At 32.7% G+C, this 24493-nt stretch overlaps 1 long non-coding RNA gene across 2 annotated transcripts in view; it reads left to right on the top strand.

Annotated features, from left to right (window-relative positions):
* LOC148280890 (uncharacterized) overlaps positions 1 to 24493 on the top strand; it is a 110344-nt gene that overhangs the window by 67429 nt on the left and 18422 nt on the right. For both annotated transcript variants that reach the window (XR_015822477.1, XR_015822478.1), the window contains exon 2: positions 7034 to 7089. This is a non-coding gene — a long non-coding RNA (uncharacterized LOC148280890). The remainder of the gene's footprint in view (positions 1 to 7033; positions 7090 to 24493) is intronic.

Genomic DNA, 24493 nt, shown 5'->3' with positions numbered 1-24493 from the left:
ATAATATTGTTATATGTATTATAGCTGATTTTTATAATTATCTATATGACATACACGATTGCAACAAATAATATCTACATCAAATACAGAATAATTAAATTCTATCGAAGACCCGCTAGTTTATTTAGTTTTTAAAAAATTAAGCTGGAAACTGAAACAGCACCGAGATGTTAAGTAAGCGAGCTACTTTAAAGTTACGCGAAATGCGAATCATTAAATTATTAACAATATTTTGAGTTTGTCCAAATTTTTGTAGACAAGGACTGGATTCAACTCCCTGGGGAGCTGATAACATTAACATATTACAACAGAGATAAAGATTCAGAAAAGGTAATACAGAAGTCTAGGCATCTACAGGGCTTATGGCCTGTCATTGGCTGATTTAAGTGGCCAATTTACACACTGTGTACCATTCAGCATTCTGCCCATATTTGAACAACTATATTCTTTCATCTGTTGATGTTTGTGAAGTTAAAGAGCTGAAACCTTTATTTATAATTCAATTAGATGAATCTCACCCGCATAATAAAGGTTTCAGCTCTTTAACTCCACAAACATCAACAGATGAAAGAATTTAAAGAACCAACAAGCTACAAAAAGTGGCCTGGTGGGATTTTAGTGTTAGTAAAAATATAACAAGTGATTTTTTTTAAAAATATCAAAAACGTATAATTATGCAAAAAAAATAAAAAAATAAACAAAATATAGTTGTTCAAATAAGGGCAGAATGGTGCATGTTACACAGTGTGTAAAGTGGCCACTTAAATCAGCCAATGACAGGTCATAAGCCCTGTAGATGCCTAGACTTCTGTATTACCTTTTTTAATGTTCTTCATCTCTGTTGTAATATGTTAACATTAAATTATTAATTATTATTATTGATTACCTGTGGATTAGTTAATAATCCGACCATTCAAGTGAAATTCACACAGATTCATGATTTACTTCATAAAATCCATAACATTCATTGCTTTCTCGTAACATTCATTGGTTTCTCGTAACACCTCAACGTACAGCGCCTCCGACATTTTCCACCTACGTTCACCCCATTAACACAAATATATCCAAACTGCACTTTTAAAATTGATTTTCGGTGAAATATTCATCAACTGGCACGCCAAACATAATATTTGGGAAAATAAACTTCAGTCAATTTCATTCTCAGATTGTCAAGTTCGCTCAGCCATCGCTTGATGCACGCGATGGCTGAATGTCCATTTTATACAGAAACTCGCGATTTGATACTACAAATGGCCAGAGCCATATCGACTGGTATAGTAAATAGGTTTTAATGAGCTAAACTATCGATTGTGTATTACCTCTCAATCGAATTGCCACGCAGACGCTCTACCGATGAAAGGAAATATCTTTGACTCTAATGGGGACCAGATTTATATATCAAACAGATGTATCATGAATAAGTAAACATACGTACGCAGTCATCTAAACATTGCGGTGAGACAATACTACAGCCATAATTTCTTTTATTAATGATTTGTATTTTACTGTTCATATTTTAACTCACATTCACAGATGTAAAGGTTAAATTTACTAAATGCATCGGTTAGTTACAGGTTTGTCTAGTTTTGTCTTTGTCTAATGTTTAAGCATCGTTAGATTAACTTTCCAGTGCCGAGACATTTATAGCGAATCGCTTTTACCTTTCTAGAAATACCGGCTTTCGAACTTATAAAGTACAGGATCGCACTCGTATCTCGCGTCTTGTGGTCTACCCGTCTATCGTACGGCATCAGTATGCTGTGATAGTCTTAAGACGGGTCTAGCTGCCTTGAACCTCCACTGAGTGCTTACCATATATGCATGTACATAAATACAATATTATACGCTATCTGCGATTCATATATCTCCCTCATAAATATTTCGTATGCCATACTAATGTCGTTATGTGAGGTAGTTAAAAGCAAAAAGCCACTGTCGAAGGTACCCAAAAATTAGTTTCGAATGTCAAAATGTTCGTTAAGTTTTTCTTTTTCGGGATAGTAAAACGCAAAAGCTCATCTTATCCGTGTACTCGGAGAAGGTGTTTAAATTTGGGTTGAGATGCAAAAAGCAAAAACACCAAAGTCCACTAGTATAAATACAAGAAACAAAACGGCTACTGTCCACTTTAGCCAATCACGAGACAACATGAAAAAACTTGTTTATATTTTTCTATTGTATGTATATATATACGAGTATAAACAAAATAACATATTTTTCTCATTTATTAGATATAAAAAAAACAACATAGTATTAGTAAAGTTAATTTTCCTCTCCGTTCTTTATGTATATTATTTTGTACCATTTTTATAATAATAACAATTATTAGTTACTATGATTTTGACTAATTTCTTTTTTAAATTAGCGCTATCATACTGTACTGAACTAAAAATCATTTTATTACTTAGTTTACATCACTGAAATAATAATGTTTCAACCTTAATCAAAATGATCCGAAATCCTCGATTAATTAATAAATTACATAATTATTTATATAGAAATATTAGTTATAAATTAAAAATAATTAGTACGCTTCCACTTATTTATTTAACCAATTAGCGCTTTCGTCCTCTAGCGCATGCACCCTTTAACCCTTGCTTTTTCAGACCGGTCAATTAAATAAAAATATAAGAGAGAGAAAGAAAATTAACAAATTTGATCTAAACAGTAGGTACGTAAAACCTTGTTCGCGAAATCAAGACTATTCTCAACCTAAATAACACAAAATTTTAGTAGACATAATGATTTAAAATTAAAGATATATTTGATACATTTTATTTTAACCACCTTTTAATGGTGTTTCAGTAGTCACATTAGGTACTATTTGGTATTTTTCTTAAAAATTTGATTACATCATTTCATCACAATGCTGGTGCTGCGAAGATTTCGGTGGACCGTGATGAGCTGATTAGTTCCGCTCTCCGCTGGAGTTTGTCCCCAGAAAAGTTTCTTGGAACAAGTCGACACTGACGGTGGGACTAGTTTGACCGCGGCAGATACGATTTGCTTCCCTTTAGTTACATCACAAATCGCCACCTCCCGGTGACATGAAGTGCCGACAGCCTCTCATTCCTAATGAATTTATTTGAAAGACGCTGACTCTCATTTTGTCACTATGAAAAACCGAATCACCCGGCGAATTACGTTATTTAAAAAAAACAATAGCGCCAACGATTTTGTACTTCGAAAAACTGGTATTTTATCGCGTTAATCGTGTAATTAAGTGCACCCAACTGTGTTCGATCGATTTCATTCAGTCCGCAATTTATTAACGTTTTTGTCACCGAACCATTTCCTTCTTTCGTTCAGTATTATGATTATTTTCGATTGTGACTTGAATGTTCGATTAGTTCCAAATTAAGTTCGCCCGCAAAAGTGTTCGTGTTTTTGTGCCCATTATTTTTCCTTCGCGAATGTTATTTGTGTTGATGAAACAAAATATTATTTTTATTTTTCAGTATTAGATGTAATGTGGATGCCTAATAAAAGCAGCATTACTTCAGCGGTCATTTCTTGTCGCACCTCGACCTATAAAAAACGTGACTCCTGATGTAACTTAAACTTGCTTCGTTATTCCTCGTTTATTCTGGTCTTTCGTCTGCCCTTCATCCTATGTAATGCCTGTTATCCGCAGTTCTTCCCAATTAGGCCGCCTTAGTTGAGTACCACGCGCAGTGATAGCCAGTTTCGCATTGCGATTTAATTCTTGTAACTTCCTTGAGACTCTGTTTCAACCGTCTAGACCTATGAGATGGATGAAATTGACCTTTATTTGAGATGGAGTCTTAGAAGGTAGAAAACAAGGACGTTCTCGAAGGAAGTTACAAGAATTAAATTCCCTCGCAATCGAAAATCGAATATCAATGCGCTGCCCTAGTTCTTGTATGTTCAATAGACCATTTTGCAAATTTTACGAAAGACATTTTATTTGTTTTTAAAGTCAAATTAGTAAAAAATGCACTACAATAATATTAACGAAATATTACTATTAACGAAAATACTATTAACGAAAAAAAAATCTTTAGTTACATGGACGAGTAATAAGATAATGAACATATTGGCATTCATAACTCAATTTTCAAAAAAAAAAAATCCACTAATTTACCGATACGTTTGACTTGTTCCTAAAACGAAATTGTAGTCGGTATGTATTAGAAAGATTAATTGTTTTAATGCTTTATCGTTCAGCTTTTCTTTCTTGTTTTTTATGCTTAGCAAAACGAGACTACGTCGATTATACCTATCGATGTTATGTGCAGTTTACTGAAAACATTGTTAAATAATAATAGCGTTGACTTGGACGAAATCAATCCATGTATCCATGTGGTATCATGCCTAGTGCACAGCCACAGCCTTTACTAGGTACACCGCGCTCTATTTGTAAAGCGTGCTATTCACTGCACGCTCCACATATATCCGCTTTGTCAACGTATGCAGTTTATATGGACAAAACCTTTCTTTATGTAAATAGCGAATCAGATCAATCGGGTATATTTCAATGCAAAGGTAGCGGCGCCACACGGCAATTTACCAATAAAATAATATAGGTAGGTAATGCAAATTTAGGTAATTTTGTATTATAAAAATGCAATGTAGTACATTATCATTATTAGAAATCATCAAATCATTATCACCCTTCCGCACCTAGTGGTGCATAGGGCACTGCATCGGTACACCAATCGCAGCGCATCTTAATATTATTTCGTTACAACAGGGTAAGATGATCAGTCTTACGCTTCTGGTGCCAGTCCAGGGACTATGAAATATTTATATGTTTCTTTTTTGGGTGATACCGTGTGTATTGAATTTGTTTCGACGTTTCGGCCACCACTGCAGGAGCCATCTTCAAGGAAAACTGAGTGTTTTGTAGAAAAAAATATGTTTTTATACTAGTAATTTGTACCGTGTCCCAGTCGGCAGTAGCCACATTTCTAGTAGAAACGTCGGAACAAATCCAACACACACGGTATAACCCAAAAAAGAAACATATTGATAACTGTAACCGTGAAAACCTTCACCTGTATTTATCAAATATTTTATCGTTAAAACACATTTTTAAATAAATATTTCATGTCAACCGTGTCGGAAATCGAACCCTAAACCTCTTGCATGGTAGGCAAACGCGCTGACCACTACATCGCGAAGCCGAAATTATGAAAACCACGATATTAACTGTTAGGTCATTCAAAGGTAATACATATTTAAAACATACTATCTTAATATTTTCACTAGTCGAATAAAACTCGCAAAACAAAATCGCAATCATAGTATATCGTAAAATAGTCCAGAAGGAGCGTAGAATCATATTTGAATACATCGGACTATGTCCGAAAAATCCCCACTATGCACCACTTTCGCCGCGCGCATTCGTGATATCGCCGCGTAATGTTGCACGATGGAAACAAATATAATAATAACACAAATGTAAGGTAAAAAAAAAGCAATCCGTTAATTTCTAAAAAAAATTATTGTGCACGCGGAAATATTGTTTGACACAACAGAGTAGATAAGAAAGTGGTCATTTAATAATAGTAATTGAATTAATGAACTTTGAACATAAAATATAAAACAAATTTTATTTTACATAAAATGGATATTTTTATATCATGTTAAATAATATTTGATGATTTAAAGATAATTTCGGACAAATGTTCACCACAGAGTTGTTTAATCCGAGGTCCAATTTTGATTTCTTCGACAATCTGACAGATGGAAAAATAATTCAATTTTTAAGTAATGTATTTGCTACTTTCACATTCATTTGCTAATTACACATGAAATGTGATCCAACCCTGTTTCTTTAAGATCCTAGCAGCATTTTTACACTTTAAAAGGACACAACACGGCATAGTTGAATGCAAATCAGGAGTTGCGTACTGAGCGACGTCTACAAAGAAACTTATGGGTCAAAACGTAAAACTACTCATTTATGAGAAGTTTAGTCGCCTTCTGTTTGATGCTCGTATGCGGTTTCCGAACTATTCTTTATTCTATGATCGTTGATTCTATATCTTATAGGCATAAAAAAACTTTTACGTGTACAATTACGTTGAAGTATAATAAGCTTTCTGATTTCTTTCATTTCAAGTCGCAACATTGTATTACGAAGGTAATTTTGCTTGCTGTAGTTACTAAATATTACAGGTTTATCACAAACATTTTTTTAATTTAGTAGGTAACAAGCGCAATGTTTCGCTTAGGTAATCTGCTCCAAGGCTCCTCTTGATAATGGACAATGACTTCTGGCCAACGCAAGGGTAGCCCGTCCTCCAAATCTCAGGCAGCATTAATTCACAATGAATCCCAGTATAAAGTATAAATGTCTTGTGTATTGTGAATACGAGTAGTTGCTTCTAGGTGCGTTACGCTTTTTTTCACTCCTTTGTTGAAAACGACCTCGACCGTTTCCTCAATTTTCTACGCGTCCGCAAACTCAGTTTTATAATTATAAATTAATACGTTACAATTAATACAACGAATACATACCGAACGCGTGGTACCGGCAGTTCATTTTCTACCTGCCCAATTAAACATTTTGTCTACGGTGAATCTTAGTGTTCATTGCAAATTGGACCTTCTCACCTGGTAGATCAGGTTCCTTTCTCCTTTATAGTACGCGGCGTGTATGTAACTAATACGGCTATTTTAATAATACACCTTAATTAATAGAAATGAAATAAATCTATTAGTCACAAATAGAAAGTATCGAGAAATAATTAGTTACTAATAAACAATAAACTACCAGAAGAACCATTTGCAACTATCTCTTGACTTCTGACCTTTGTATTTTTCCTCGCATTGAATGAATTTCTTTAGTATGGCAATAGTTAATAGTTTTTAATTTTTAATTGGACGCTATCATACTATCCATATTTAGCAATAAATTATAGATTTTGCAATAAGCTTTTTAAAAATATATTCTACAGTTGTAAATGTTTACTTCTTAATCATTTTTTATTTATAGTGTATGAGTAATGTGTCGTAAAATAACATTTTTTTTGCAGAATTTAATGTTTTTTTCCCTTCCTTTCAGGATTCGGGCGCCGCAGCACCAACCGATGAAGATGATTCTGGTAGAGGTGGGAAAAGGTGAGCTTATAAGAATTGATATTCTTCGTGTAAAGTAGGGTACTTTAGATGCTATTGTCTCGGAAGTGGAAACCCCAGACTACGGTATATTTGTTTATCATAAACTGTCAACTCTAGGAGAAACTTTCGTGGAATGAGCTTGTGGGTATGCAGACACTGTAGATATGTTGAGAGACTCTTGTCAAAGAACTAGGAGAATCCTGCTTCGGAAAACCCATTCGTATACATGGAATAGATCAACATCTGGAGCGATGTTGTTCAGCATAGCGGTAGCCCTTCGAACAGGCATAATTATTGGCAGGTTAGTCATGTATATCGACATATGAAACAATCTATGCTAACTCTGTCTTAGGTAATTATTAGGAACATACAAACCAATGCTCATCATAATCTCGGGATTATCGACCATACCGAACAATCATTAAAAATGTGTAGTCTAATACACATTCCTTCTAGTCTCTAAACTTTTGTAGCCGAGCATACCCCGAAGAAACTCGGTCAGGTAGAGCCAAGGATAATACCCGCACTCTCTCGTATAGATATAGATATATCTCAGAAATTTCTTTACGATTTTCTCTATCATAAGAGAGTACATCAGTTCATGTGGCCCCCAAATCATCGAGCCATTCCCGAGTCTACTTCGCACCGAGGAGTTGTAAAGAGTTCTCAGTACGCGGGTATTTTTGAAAACCCTGGCAGTACGCAGAACGAATCTTAACATCTTCAATGATTTACCACTGATTGCCTTTATGTGATCATGAAATGTCAAGGTGCTCACAAATCTAACGCTCAGATCCTTAACATTCGATGTTCGCATCAGATTATGGTCTTTCATTTTGTAGCGAAAAAATAGAGTTTTTTGCGCCCTAGTGAAATACGTGACCGAACACTTGGAAACATTAAACCTATGTTTGTTTCGCCTTCCCCATTCACATGTGTAAGATATCGTCCAAAGTTGTCACCTTTAAGAAAAGTTTTAAGTCATTCGTAGATAACTGAAAACGCCAGTTCAACGTTACATTTTCAATAATATTCATGAAAATAGACAAACAAAACAGCAATGGACCCAGGCAGGAGCAGTACGGTGTAGTTACGTCTGCCAACCTTTCCGAGTAAAATATAATAACTCTCCAATTCATGCAGCAATGACTAAAAATTTTTTTTTCTTTTATCATTTAACCTAGATATTTTCATGCTTGTATTTTATGTCTTATTTAACCTAATCGTATCATCGAACATTGAAAGTCCTTATCACCTCTCTTTGGCGGAGCATCAATATTTGCTGTAGGGTGTATTCCATACTAGATTACACTGAGTGCTTTTATATTTCTTAATTGTTCACTTTGGACCTTGAATCAGTGTCCCATATTGATAGTACATACAGTATTAACCGAACCATTGGCATTGTTTATAATATGATTACTATCGCTTCCATATATGTAATATCAGCATATGTTAATTTGGGTTTTCTTTTATTTTTTTTTTCGTGGTCATGATATACCATACATGTTTGCTATAAACTTTTTAATAATTAAAAAAGCAATTGCCCACTCTCAGACGCTGAAGCTTTGTGGGCATTTTTTCCAATTTATGTTACAGCTTAATTTTAGGATGCATTTTTCTAAAGTGTATTTTTGTAATTATATTTGTATGTAAATAATATATGCATGGAAAAATAAACAAATAAAAAAAAAATAATACAATAAATATCGGCGTCACATTTTCGTGTTTGTTTCTTCCCTATTACTTATGATATCAATTAAATTATTTGTAACCACACCGCGGGTGGTTTTAATGCGCTGTTACTAATTATTATTGATGGCCATATGCAACCCATTCCATCCTAACTTCCGTACTGTATTTTTAAATAATATGAATTATTTTTTAAAATATTTTAACGATGTCCCTCTCTCAACACGAACCTTACTTGGTTCGTCATTATTTCAGTTTTAGATTATCAATTTGAATTTGTAACACCTTTAAAGCCTGTTTTATACAGATATATACAACTGGGTGGTGATATGCAAAAATGTGTCAAGCTATAAAATCGAAGAAAAAAAAATATTGTCAGAATTATGATCCAAAAGTGATATTCTAAATTTTTTTAAAATTGGTTTGATGAGTTTGAACTTATAAATTATCTGTAATATCTCGGTGTGTTAGCCAAAAACCATGAAACTGGACGAACTCAAAACAACGTAACACTGCTTTAAGATGCTTAACGTATTGTTGAGAATTAAGATCAACATATGGGCCATGTGGCCAATATGATAATAATATTACAAAGATGTGTTAACAAAATACGCCTTTTGTGCCAGACTTGCCGACATGTTTTGTTTATTACAAACGACAGCTACCTTTTTGTAATTTGGGGAATCATATTGGATTTAATTCCCAATGTATTTTTGTAATCTGGTTTCGAACATCAAGCGTTATTTCAATTTTATTATTTTACCAAAAGTTTTCCAGCGCAATTTTACGTTTAAAAAAAAGTTTTTTCTTTGTCAAGTAGCATTGTTTTTTTTTTTTTTTTTTCGTTATTGTTATTACAAATTTAATAGGTTTTAAGGTGTTCTGTAAAAATGTGTTATCGTACTTTTTTGTTCTATTAAGGTACTTTTTGTGTATTGAACTTAACAGCCAAGCTAAATATTAATCACATTTTTTTTTTTAAATACGCCTGATCAACTATTTCAGTTTGAGGTTGGTGTGGCTTGACGCATGTTTCCATTCAACTGTATTATAGAAAAACTAGTTTCGATACAATGAGTACTTTTCTTACCTTTATTTGCCAAGAAATCAAAAAAGTGTATCAATTCTTTGATGTTTTATTTTACTTGTACAAAAGTATCTATTTCATATTTTGTAGCGGATTCGGTACCCGTCTTAAGTCGTTAAACCGTAGGCATTAAATTTTTATTTTAAAAACCCAATACAGACGAAACGTTTATTTTTTGTCGTAAATCCACTGGTGGAAGAAACGGTATTCTGAAAATTCGCGTAGTGATGTCGACCTTTTCATTTTTATGGGATCGTTACTTGTTACGTCGTTACCCTAACTCCCCCGCACTTATCTGCAGCCATGCTATAAGATTCTACCGAGGTAACTAGTAACTGTACGTGTACAACTTCATTGTCCGAAATATTCTTCGTGACTCACCCGTGTACCGTACTTCAATCGACCTCCATCTTATCAATACACTGCCACTGCCCATATCCCCAGAGTCCCCATAAAAAATACAGCATGTCGCACGTCTTGTCTTCGTTCCGTATGTTCGTTCGTGTCCCATACGACAATCTAAAATCTAACTATGTGGCCTTACGCTGTAACTAATTCATATCGTATGAGAGAACGAGAGCGAAATATGGTTTTCATTGCGTTAGAATGAGATGGATATATGACGAACGAACGAACTCACGAAAGGAAATTGTAACAGAATAAGCCTTCACATTATATAAAAGTTATTACTCGCACTCATTTTGACTACACACACAAACACTCTTTTAATGTTTAAATTTAATGAAATAATAAATTACATACACTCGGATATTTTTAAAAATATTATTGCATATCATAACTATTTTCGATATAACACATTTATTTATTTATTTATTAATTTACACGCCCTACGGGCTTTTACATATATTAAAAATTACATTCAAGTGCAGCAGTGAAACATAAGTATGTAAATTTAGTTCAAATTAAAGATAACATAAGAAAAGCCAAAAGATACAATAATAAGTAAAAATCAGGAAATCTACCAACATAGGTATAGGGTACATAGAAAAATATTTAATAAATTTACATATGAAAACATACACACATACATATACATACATATAAGTTTATACATTTTTATAGAGATACATGAGAAAAAAAATAGTAAATAAAGAACAATATTAAGAAATTTTATACAAATTAATTTATAACCTTTTGCATACTTAACCTATATTTATATGAAGACAGACGAAATATATCAACTTCACCATACTCGTTACCTAGCCGGTGTAGTCTAGGTATTGGTGAATTGTAATGATAATTGTGACTGCCAGGAGATTAAAAAAATAACGTTAGCTGCCCAGTATTTCGAACAGGTATTTTTAAGCTGATAACAGTAGTTAATTCCGGGACGTCCAATACGCCATTTGCTATTTTATATAAATTTAATAAATCATTTATAATTCTTCTTTTACAAAGAGTTGACATATTTAGTGTACATAATAAATTATCGAAATCAATATTTTCCGTGGGTATATTAAGTTTGTATTGTCATGATTGTAGAACAACGATGCGTGTGATTTTCTTCGACTTGACTTGAGAGCGGTTAATTATTTTTGGACTCCTTATGTCACAACTCGATAAGAACATAAGTACGTTCTTTGACACTTGGGTTAGTTATACCTTGCGATAAAAAATAAACGGCAATTTGGCAAAAAAACGCAAAATTTTAATTTTCAATAAATATTTGTAGTATCCCCTTTAAAATACTTGCCATTTGCGACGATACATTGATGCCAACGCTTAATCCAATGAGGAAGTTCAGTGTCTTTTTTAAAAAAAATATATTTATTAATAGACTATTAAACTAAGCCAAAAAAAATAATATTTTTTTACATGTGACTGCCAAACTATAAAAAAGGTCGATCATATAAAATATCTAGGTATGCACATTGATAGTTATTTAAAGTGGAACATACACGTAGATAAGACAGCAACCAAACTAAGGAAAATGATATATTTATTTAAAAACATTAGAAACATCCTAAACAAAGCAACTCTAATTAATGTATACTATGCTCTAGCACAATCAACTATTAGTTACGGAATAATAGGATAAGGAGGAACAAATAAAACTACATTAGAGCCATTAATAAAAGCCCAAAAAGCCTTACTAAGAGTTGCCAGTAAAAAGCCTTACCAATACTCTACAGACAGACTTTTTACAGAATTTCCAGTACTAGACATAAGACAAATATACATAAAGACAATTTTAAGACATTTCCATCAAAATCCTGACAGACATAATGACGGACAACAAATTTACGACACTAGGCAAAGACAAAAGACAATACTTCTGCTCCCAAAGAAAAAAACAAATTACGGACAAAGGCATTATAGGTTTCTGGCCCCTAAGCTATACAACTTTTTAAGCAAGGACATATTGGCGAACAAAATGAAAAACAATATTTTCAAAGCTAGAGTACATAAATGGATTACTAAAAAGACTAGACAGGAAGCTGAGGAATATGTTTCATATATAAGAATGTAATTATAGTTTCTTGAAAATCCTTTCTCGTTTTATTGATGTAGATATGTTTTAATTTTTAATTTTTTTTATTTCTTTTAAATTTTTACACAATTGATGTGAAATTATGTACAATTATGTATGAATAAAAAATACACTGACACTCCGGAACGTGCCTGTGGGCCAGTGGAGTGGCTATATCCATAAAAATATATAATATATTGAATATATATATATATAGTTGGATAATTTATAAAGCGCCATTTTTGTGAAAATCACCTCAAGGGCGCTGTACAATTAATAAATATCCCAGTACGTCTTGCAGCTACAGAGCGCATGGACGGTTGGGATTCTAGTTCCTCGTTTTCAATTAAGATCAATCAAAAAGTATAATAGATAGGAGCTAGATTACAGGACGTCTTGCAGCTACAGAGCGCATAGACAGTTAGAAATTTAGCCCCCATTTACACATTTTAAAAATTGACAAATAAATTTAGTGTATTACAAAATAATAATAATATGAATAGTAAAAAGGAGTAAGATTACAACACGCCTTGCTGCTACTAAGCGCATAGACGATTGGAATTCTAGACCCCGTTTACAAAATTAAGGTATTTTAAAGTTGAAATATGAAAGCTAGATAACCAATCATCGTGCAGCTACAAAGCGCATGGATGAGAGGAATTCCAGCAAAGTTAAAACAATATCAATAAATCTATAAAAAATAGAGTATAGTAGTAAATTGGTCAAGTGTTCATACCAAGAAGTAAGCAATAAAAAACTAAATAAATAAAGCACTGTATCAACTCCATGGTTAACAAAGGGAGACAGATGTCCGAAGAGAATCTTTTGTAGACAGTAGGTAGATATCGTCACCATGTGGTCCACTAGGCTGCTGGAGAATTTCTGGAAACGCACGTGTGTAGACCCCAGGATTACGCCTATTGTTCCAACGACTTGGTGTCCATTTTGGTCCGTATTATTTCGTTTTATGAGACGCAACATTCCTGTTCAAATTCACTTCTTTACATGAATATTACACAAACGCGTGTATAAGCGGTTTGATTTATAATTTTGTATATTATTAGAAGGCAGATATTTGAAATATTATGTATTTATCAATAAATGTCAGTTCACTTTTAGTAGCACTGTTGTAATTTTTTAATTATGGGTGTAGTGTTCTAAATAGCAAAATTTAGGTACTTTCGCGTCAAAAACTGATGCATTCTTAAACGGTTTTAAAGGATTCATATAAAATTTTATGATTTTAAGGTTACAGACGCACTATTTTTGTAAGTTTCCATTGTTCACTATTTGTCACATATTTTGTTAAGAATAAAGTATAAAACAATGCTATTAAATAAATAGTCTTCTTTTTTCCACTGTTTGTTGAAACATGACTACACTACTACACACTAATGATTTATAAACATAAACTCATTGTTTTCTAACATATAACAACTTATTTTCAGATTTATTATAAGATTATAAGCTACGGTTGGGGAGGAACTATATTTCACGCCCAGCCCGTACGGTGGCTGAGCGTGATGGGTTACCTACCTATTGTATAGACATTTTTGTTAACTATGTATTTGTATTGTATTTTATATTGGATTAAATAAATAAAATAAATAAAATAAACATATCGTATTATCGGAGCTATGATTTCTTAAAGTTTTGTATTTCTGAAATAACTCCGTGTGTGACATTAGAGGTTGTTCACTGTTAGTTCTTACCATTGGTCCGTTTACGGTAAGCTAACCGAATATCCTTCACAGCTGTCACATCATTGGTTGGTTCATATGAACCAGTGACGGCAATCAAAGTAGTGCGTTTTTATTAAAATGGTTTTTATTATTTTTTTCGTACATTTTTAAGAAACTTTACCGTACAATTTAATGCTCTAATATTTACCGCGCGCAAGAAAACATTTTTGTATCCAATTTTCCGTAGGGCTGAAGTTCCTCATTGTCCATGCACTTTTCATAGGCCTGCGAAGGTATGGCCTTTAGCTCTCCCAGCGAATTCTCTTTTATGGCATCAATCGTCTCAAAGCATGTTCCTCTCAATAACAATTTTAGTCTTGGGAAGAGAAAAATGTCAGACGGAGGCTGGTCTGGAGAATACGGTGCTTGGTTGATGGAATTAGTCGAATTTTCGGCCAGAAACAATCACCGCTGTATGAGACGGCGTTCGATCGTGGTGTAAAATTTTAGGTGACCCAGTGACGCGTTTCATACCCAAAACATCTCAATGATGAGATGTTCAAAAACACAGCAAGCTCTCGGATTGGTACACATCGAATTTTCAACGCGATTTGCTTTACCGATTTGGTGTTTTCTTCGATACTTGACGTTGCTGGACGTCCAGTATGTTAATCATCATCTAAGCATTCACGAATGTCTTTAAACCTCTTGTACCATTTGAATGCCCGTGTTTTCGACATACACGATTCTCCAAAGGCTTTATTCAACATTTTCAATGATTCACCACACGAAATTTCATTAGCAATACAAAATTTGAGGCACGCTCGTTGTGCCAATTTTTTATCAATTGTAAAAATCGCCACTCAGCAATTTTTCGACTCACTCCAACAGACGCTGACAAAATACTGAGCATCCGATCGCCGTTAATATTTCTCAGATTGTCAAAAACAGTGCTGTAAATGTGGTAATGGTAAATAATACCGATTTGTGAGTCGCGGGCATTTACGGCAAATTAGAAATTCCCGTTTATTTTTTATCATATGGTATATATTTTATTTTTTTCAAACCTGGAATATAAACCCTTATATAACCTTTACGACAGCAAATGTAAAAGAAAGTCAATGTCTCATTTTTTGCACATTCCTCGTTGTTCTACGATCACGACGATATATGTATAATATTTACTTATTTTATCGTCGTTTCTATTTTACTATTACTATCAATGCCCCTTTAAATTGTTATTTACTGTATTTATTAGGTGCCCCGTTGTGTTTTTTTTTTAAATTATATTTTTTAACAAATTATAATTGCAATAAACTGGCAGTACTTTTCTATCTCAGCGCTATAAGGATTTATTTATTTGAACACTTTAAATACATATGCAGTTTAAATACATGTGCACAAGGGCGGGAAATATTGCCATAAAGCAATTTCTTCCTTCCTTCCCAAACCGTTCAATTTGATAAAATCAGTGGTATATGAACATATTGTGGGTTATTATATATATTTTTTAGAAATAGAAATGGACTAAATATCTACACTATACTTTGAAGAGTGAAGGGGGTAAAGAAGGAAGGAAAGAGGGAGGAGAAAGGAAAAACTGATGAAGTTGACCATTTATTTGGTATTTATAAGCAACCTTTTACTTTCAAAGTTATTATACAATGAATTGTTTTTCGTGCATGGTTAATATGATAATCACTCGATCATTTATTACAGTTATTTCTGTAACAATGACAATCTACCGGTTTAGCAAATTAATCAGGCATTTAATTGTTCACGATTAGCAGTGCACCTTATTAGCTCGCTCGATGTATTTTTACAATAACGTCTGCATTGTAATTTCTGTATCATTAGCATTGAAATTCTCGGCGCAATGGAAAGTATAATGCTCGATTGTTTACCATTTGGAACGAGCGAAGCATCATACTGCTTCAGCCATTGTGTCTCGGTCTCCTGAGATGGATGAGAGGCTCACCGCTCACCGCTCACCGCTCACTGCTCATCAGACATGTGTGCCCGACTCGGTTTATCGTATTCATCTGGCGTGGGTGTCTTATTATTCAAATTTATCCATTTAACGTCATCTGTCCTCTCCTGACTCGTTAGGAGGTCCTGAGACTTTAGTCTTAATAGGGCCACGAAGAACTATCCCACGTGTACCGTCTGCCGCCTGACGTCCGCTGCGCTTGCGTCATCTCCGAAGATCTTCCCTGAATTTGAATTGTTAATTCATCTACCTTTATAGGACTTGTGAGTTCTTTATTGGCAAATGTTACAACAGAGTTGGAAAACATTTAAATAAGGTAGTATAGAAGCCTAGGCATTTGCAGGGCTTATAATCATTACTAACTTATTTACAACTCGTTGAAAATGCCCCCCAAATATTGAAATATTTGGTGAAATTATAAAAACGCAAATATTTCTCCATTCAGCGTGCATTACCGCCAACCTATTAAAACAACTTTTTTCAGAAGATAGTAAAAACTGTTTTTAAAATCAAATCTAACGCATTATTAACTCCGATTCGCGGTACTGTTCTTCTTCAAAAAGCTCGCCTACTGTTGGTCCCACGCGTATCGTATGATAAGGAAAGATCGGCAGACGGCGTGCATTACCGCCAACTTACTAAAACCACTTATTTTAGGAACAGTTGAACTGTTTTTCAAATCAAATTAAAAACATTATTTACTCCGCTTTGCGGTACTGCTCTTCTTCAGAAAGCTCGCCTACTGTTGGTCCCACGCGTATCATATGATTAGGAAACATCGGCGGTTGGCGTGCATTATCGCCAACCTACAAAACAACTTTTTTCAGGAGACAGTCAAAATTGTTTTTTAAATCAAATTACTCCTATCCGCGGTACTGTTCTTCTTCAGAAAGCTCGCCGTCTATTGGTCCCACACTTACCGTATAATTAGGGAACACCCAATAAAAGTTTAAAATCCCCCTATATGAAAATATAATGTTTGCCAAAATTTTAGATTGGCGGTAATGCACGCCGCCGACCGACCAATTCTTTTTTTATTAAAAAAGTTCATATTATATTGAGTTTTTCTACTGACATTTCTCGGTGGAACTGCATTTTAATTATAATAATAAAAATACTTTATAGTTTATTCGTTCGTGACCGACATCCAGTCTGACGATGTCGGTCACGACGAAACCCGGTCACTGGTAAAAAAATTATAAAATAATTATAAATAAAAGTGGAATAAAACTATAAAGAATTTTTATTATTATAATAAAAAAGTTCAATGTTCCGTTAATTATTTTAAGCGATCACTTGACATACTGTGTAACATGAACCATTTTTCCTATGTTTGAACATCCATATTTCTTAAATTTTTCCACCTGTAGACTTTAGTGAAGTAAAGAGCTAAAACTAAAGTAACTTATTGGTGTGGGTAATTAATTAATTTAATCAGGAATATTTTAAGTATGCCCATATGTTTATAGACAAAGTCTAAATGCCACCCTTTAGGGCTAGGCTTTAAATTACACTAAAACATCGTTAGTATCGGTAGCCGAGTATACTTCGATTATAACAGCTCCGAAATTTATTATAACCGTATTACGATATTGACTAATTTCACAATTACGCCATGGATAGCGAAAATGAGTATTTATCAAGTCATATTATTTTTTAATATGACATTAAACATTTTAATCGACTGTCTACATTATATGAACTGCGTCAGTAAATCAATAATCTGTCTTCTAATATTTATTGATTAATACTTGTATCAACTAGAAACCATCTCGATGAGTGAAACTACCCATCGTAAATTTATGTTCTGCATCCGTTCACTTTCTAAAGGTTATACCTAACTATGCACGACTTAAAAATATTTTCAACGACACCGAGCAATTTGCCACTGGCTAAATTAATAATCACATTAATTACTTACATCCCGTGAAAGTGTGTTACCAGTTACTGGTCGTCAGTGAACCTTTTTTAATTAAAAAAAGTCCTAATGATTCTTTTTAAACCAGTTTATCCAGTTTTTTGTTTCATTGCCTTATGTTATGATCATAATATATGGCTATTTCGGATCGTGTGAATTCACATTCACGTCATTGCATTGCTAATAATAATATTATTATTTACCATATCAGTGACATTTTAATTATTTTATTAAATATTTTTATAAGAATTTGAATTTTATATTTGTTTTTTTTTTTATATGAAAAAATTTATATTCCGTAGATTATTGTCTATTTAGTGTCCCCAAACATTGTATATTTGTTACCTTTGTAATTCTTTCAAAGTTATACCTTTATCAAAGTTATTCTATTGGTATATTGTTTATTTTTCTTTCGATGGATTTGATTCTGGCTTAAAATATTTGTAATAGATTGAAACGAAAAAACTTTTTTTTACATACCACGTTTGTAGGTTAGTTACAAAAGTTTGAAATTCACCCTGAAGAAGGCATAGTGTTTTCCCGAAACTAGTTATTGAATCGATCGCACGGATCGATGAGTGGATCCAGCCAAATAGGTCAAATGTGTGTACTGTTTATGAAATTTGTTCTCTTGGTCTATATAAATTGGTCGTTTTTTTTATGATTATTTTAGTTTTTTATTGTTTATTATGTTAATTGGATTAGTGACGTTTTTTTTATTGTTATTATTATGTTAACTTTGTTAAATAGCTTATCTTAGGCATGTTTCACATTTTGTAAAATGTTTCCCCCGGCACGGGACACCCCAGTGAGGGAACATTATTCTGTATAAAAAAAGAATACAAACAATGTTAAAGTATAAATAAATAAATTATAAAAAAAACATAGTGATACTTAAAAAAATAAAGTTATTTCATTTTGATCTGCTGAATAATGTTCCACAAAGCTAGTGCTTCAAATAATAATAAAAAAATGTATATTTTACCCTATTGGGTAATACTGTTCGTGTTCAAAAGAGTAGAAATGTAATGCACTCATGTTTTTTTTTCAAATATAAACTTTTACTTTTTCTTTGAAACAAGTTTCATGATACTTTGTGGGTATTATTATTAAACATAATAAGTTACTACAAGTCACTTTCAGTGGTCTGTGGCTTATCGGTGAAATGCGTCTTACAATTATTCCCATAATTATCACTGCGGCATATTTAAGCTAATCTTTCCGTGATTGAGCACTTCTCGTTCGGTTCGTATGGTAATTTGTCAACTCAGAATTCCTTTCGCCGTTCCTTATTCCATCACAACCTGACGGGCGCATTTTTAATGAAGGTTTTCCGAACTTTCTATTTCTATTGTTATCTCTCCAGTACTTGTGTGTCTATCACGAGTTACTTGTTGAGGAATATTAAAGAGAATATCCGAACATGTCCCGAACGCGATCATTAGCGTTTCTCTTCTCCGCGCCTTGACAATAGCGGAGTGACAACGTTTAGCCAAGTCGTTGTACCGTAATGGCGCGTTCTTTATTCCGAACTTCGCTGCGGTCGAATATTATTTCGTTCAAGACAAGCTCGGTCTCGATCGTTTATAAAGTGGAAAGCTGCTTTCCTTACCGTATGATTGGTTCGTGTCCCAGAGGAAACAGTTCTTCGGGATGCAAACTGACTTCTAACTGCTACTTAGTGCTGGGCCTAGTATAATCTTTATACCAATTGGCAGTGAAAGTGGCGCCCGGGTCTGTGATTACGAGTTCGAACTGTTTCCATAGAATGATTAATTAATTCAATCTGCAACACTATCTTCTTGATTAATCACATCAAAATATTTCCGTTGAATCGAATCAGTACCTGTTTAGCGGGCTTTCAAATACGAAAAAATACATTTAATATCTTCTCACATGATTAATTTTCATCTCCTATCTATCTCCTAAAATATTTATTGAATCCTTAATTTGAACAATATATTCATCGAATACAATCATTACTTTTCTTTTTTTAAATTTTTTTTTTCAAGTATCCAACAAAATAAATATTACAAGGTTTACAAAAACAACGTAAATAATACGTTTACATTTTTTTGTGGATGTAACCACTCTACTGGCGGCTTATAGGCAACGTTCTGGAGTGTCGGTATATTATTTACTTTATACATCGAGTTCTTTCACATCAATGATAGTTTAATATAAAAAAATAAAATAGATCAGAAAATTGATTTTAAAAATACGTACGTGAAATGAAGAGAGAAAAAAAGAGAAAAGACTTTCAATAAATTAAAAATATACGCTGAAATATGAGACATATTCCTCAGCTTCCTTTCTAGTCCTTTTAATTATCTAGATTTTTAAAAGCATTGTAATAAATTTTTCTACCGGTATACCATATAGTTTAGGTGTTAGAAAATTGTAGTCTTTTTCCGTAATTTGTTTTTGTCTTTGATAACCGAAGTAATAAGTTTACGTACTGCGAACCAGTTTGTTTATAAAATAATTCAACATGACATTGGCAAAAACATCAAATTTATTATGCAACGCCATTTTATAAAAAAACAAACCGAAGTACTGTTTTTGTCTTTGTCTGGTGTCATATATTTGCTGTCCTTCATTATGTCAATCAGGTTTTTATTTATTTATAATGGTAAATTCTACTTTCAATTCAACGTACATTTTACGTAGATGCTGTGAACATTTCTTCAAATGTTATAAATGTATTACAATAATGTATAATATCTTTTTTATTTCACGCTACTGAATTCAAGATATTTAATTTGTATAAAAATATAATGATTAACTGTATTGTTTGACTCCACTTTCTTTTGCCACGAAATCTGTGTTTTTATACCTTATTTCCCTACCGGATAAACAAACTTATCTATTGTTAATCATATTTTTTGTTGCAAAACTTTCTACATTTATTATGTCCCGCTAATTCAACAAAACGACGCGACGGTCGAAAGTCATTATACCTTAACCACCAGATCTAATCGAAAATCTGTCGTTTCAACTGATTTTCTATGGCAGTTACGCTGTTTTACCTTTCCGACTCCGTGTTTATATCGCCGTGTCGCGAATGTTTTTCACTGCTTTTGGAATAAATAAAAATACTGTTAACGTTCAGTCCACGGATTCCGACTTCGGACAACGGTTATGTTAATAAGGACATACAAAAGTCGCTTTTCTTTGTTTCTTGTGTAGACAGCATCCGGGTAAAGCGACCCAAACGGTGACGTGTGAATGCTATAAAATAGGTACCTACCATGAACGGATTCATTATTTCAATAACTTGTGGAAATGCAACAATGTATTTTTTTATGAATTAAAGAACCATTTTCAGATTTTCAAAAACGGCTAAGGAAATATGTTTAACCAAAATGCCAATAACCTCATATTATTTAAGTATTATACATTACATATTATGAAAGGTACAGGATATAAAGGATGGATGTTAATTTTTACGTGTTTTAAATTAAAAATGGCATCTGACGGAAGTTCACATAATCTACATTTCAGTTTGATAACATTTTACATTAAGGCTAAACTTTCCAAGATAATTAAACAAGAAAAAAATACACACAGGGGATAAAGGGTGTACGCCAGTTAAATACTGAGAATAAAGCTATAATTTTATATTAATAAAAAACCATCGTAGATTATGTAAACAGTATAGGCTATTAACATTAAGTAGGTCCTCTATATTTATTTATTTTTTAATTTCCAAAAGGTTTAAAAACTTAAAAACTTTTTTCCTTTTTTGACGTTGATCCTTCATATCCTCCGCGTGCCTTCGTAGTGCAGTAGTCAAGACGCTCGACTCACGTACGGGAGGTTCCGGGTTCGATTCCCGGTGAGAACACAAAAATTACAATGTGAGTTTTCTCAAGCCTGGGTGTTTTGTGATGTAATTCACCACTGTAATTGGGCTTCCTGGTCTGTTGTGGTGCAAAAATAAATAAAAAATAAATCAAATATCCTGTACTATTGATATATTATATTTGTCCAGATTTATTGAACTCGAACTATTCTTATTTATCAAAAGAGTGAAGAGAGAATGGATATTGATTCTGATGAGTTTTTTCTTAGCTAAAATATTTTGATTGATGCGATTCGAAAGTGTTTAAAAATATTCATTTTATTTTTTCAAACACGAATTATTCTCATTAGTCTAATGGACAAATCTAATGTAAAGGTTGTTTGAATACTTATGAGAATCCCCTGGTTGATGGCTTACTTATTGTCGGTAAAAATATTAATTTTACATAAACAATAAATCATTCATCGTCAAGATTTTTAAAAAAATGTACCTAACTCAACTAAATCATTTGATTTTATAGGTTTGTTATAATATATATGCTTTTGTTCAGACTATAATAAATTCAAATTGCTTTGTTTTCCATTAACCCAATGTAATTAGTTTGACGTATGAAAATTTGACATTATTTCTAAGATGATGCGTGCATTAAAAAGAAAGTTACACGCACGAAAAATACGCATCTTTTATAAAACTACTAATCGTTCCGTGCGTGGAAAGTTCTCGTGCAAATACAGTATGACTGTGTAAATACTTGCAACAGATTTTATGCTCACGATGCTCAATATTATGGAGAGTAACGAATGCCCTTTAGTAGCTTGTGTCAACCTCAGTGAATCCTGAGTACAGGGAGAAAAGAGAGATAGTGTATCATTTTGTCGAAACAAACCACTTGGTTCATAATCCTGTGTTTTATTCGATTTTTACGATATTTATTTTTATTTTCCAATCAAGTTCTCCAAAATTATATAGTATGTTCTAAAAGACACACATAGAAAACTTATTGTTACGCACATAATAATAATAAATCTTTATCAACCATAAAATATTTAATGTGATAAATAATTCGAAATACTTAAACTAAGGTATACACGGTTAAATGGCGGACTTATTGCCGCTAGCAATTTCTACAGTCTGACTAAAAATAAATAAAAAAAAATGAATGTTAATTTTCATTAAATGCATTAATTTATTTAAATATAAAGCAAAAGTTATTAAATATTTTAATAGACTGTACCTACCTACCCCTAGGGCGCGCTACGAAAGTGATTTTATGCAATATTGAACTTTATTTCATTAGGTAAAGTTAGGTTTTCTAAAACAATTTTGTCTGTAATATACATAATACGTATGTAAGTATAATAAACTAAATAAGTACTATATAATATATTTACAGAAACAATGTAAAATACCTTCGATAGTCAGGATAATCTTAATAGCATTTTTATTTATGCAGAGAGAGTCGTCGCAAGATAAGAATGTACGCTGGCAATACTTTTACATTGCGGTCACTATTTGAGCATTGGCATTTTTATCTGGCGACGAATTTACTCGTATTTAGTAATGACAATAATTTTATATCATTATTTCAATTGAGTACGTAATCAAATGATTAATACGCTTATCTAATTGGTCATTACAAATGGGTCTGAGTGTCAGATTTTAGCGAACCTACAATGATGGCGCGATGTCCAAAGATATAATCTCTTTGTGGTACCCAAATAAAATAAATGTGTTCGTGAAATTGGGCCTCGTATTCAGTTTCACGTTTTCTTTGTCGTTCAATGGCGGTGAATCATGTCCATCACAGATGGTAACCCTTTGGCTGCTAAGCAGTTTTTCGAGAATCTAATCAGAAATGCTATAATTTATAATCATTTTTGAAAATTTTATTTTATTTTTATTTTATTTTATTTATTTCGAATACAAACAGATGTACAGGTTAAATGAATATTTTATTTTTTTTTAAATATATAAAATGTATACATAGTAGGGCCTGCCATCCAATTATATGTATTCACTAAATACTACTGTAATAAAGCGACGACGGCTTGAAGTTTAAACTATATAAATAATAAATATACTATATATTAAAATAAGATAAATATGGACAAAACAAGGAGATAGTGGAAAGGAAAAGAAGGACATTGATAAGGAGTGGTAAAGGATGATTGAAGGAAAGTGAGAGTGGACTCTGGACTCTGGACTCTTCTGTACATATTGTATGGAGTGTTAAATATATCAAGACTATTAAATTTTTATAGTCTTGATATATGTAAGGAATATGTTGTTTTCCAAACACACTTCTGTTTATATTTATAACTAATTATAAGAGAAATCTTTCGTTTCATTTATCGCTAGTTCACGTATAATAGAGTAATCAAAATAGACAATACCTGCCAAAATTTCGATCATCCATCACATCGTCAGGTTGTAACCCTTTTCTTATTGTAAATTAAAACAAACCATTTTTCAAAATGATTCTCGCACAGCGAGGCGCATTATTTTGAACGTATTTTAAAAAATTTTCTTCGTTTTTAATTTAAACATTGAATATTAATGAAAATTCTAGAACTTTAATTGCAAATTCAACTTTAGAAACAATAACGAAAGTTTCTTGACTATTACCTAGTATTTTATTATTATTTTTTCGTAGTTTGTTTTTGTAACTTACGTAGTACTTACTTTTGAATAACTTTGAACTATTTTGGTCTTCTGTTTTCATTGTTTTATAAAACTAAT

The sequence above is a fragment of the Micrasema longulum genome, unplaced genomic scaffold (genome assembly GCF_059751315.1).
Source record: "Micrasema longulum isolate JH-2025_06_02 unplaced genomic scaffold, ASM5975131v1 h1tg000515l, whole genome shotgun sequence".
NCBI classification, from domain to species: domain Eukaryota; kingdom Metazoa; phylum Arthropoda; class Insecta; order Trichoptera; family Brachycentridae; genus Micrasema; species Micrasema longulum.
This window is presented reverse-complemented; position numbering and strand designations above follow the sequence as displayed.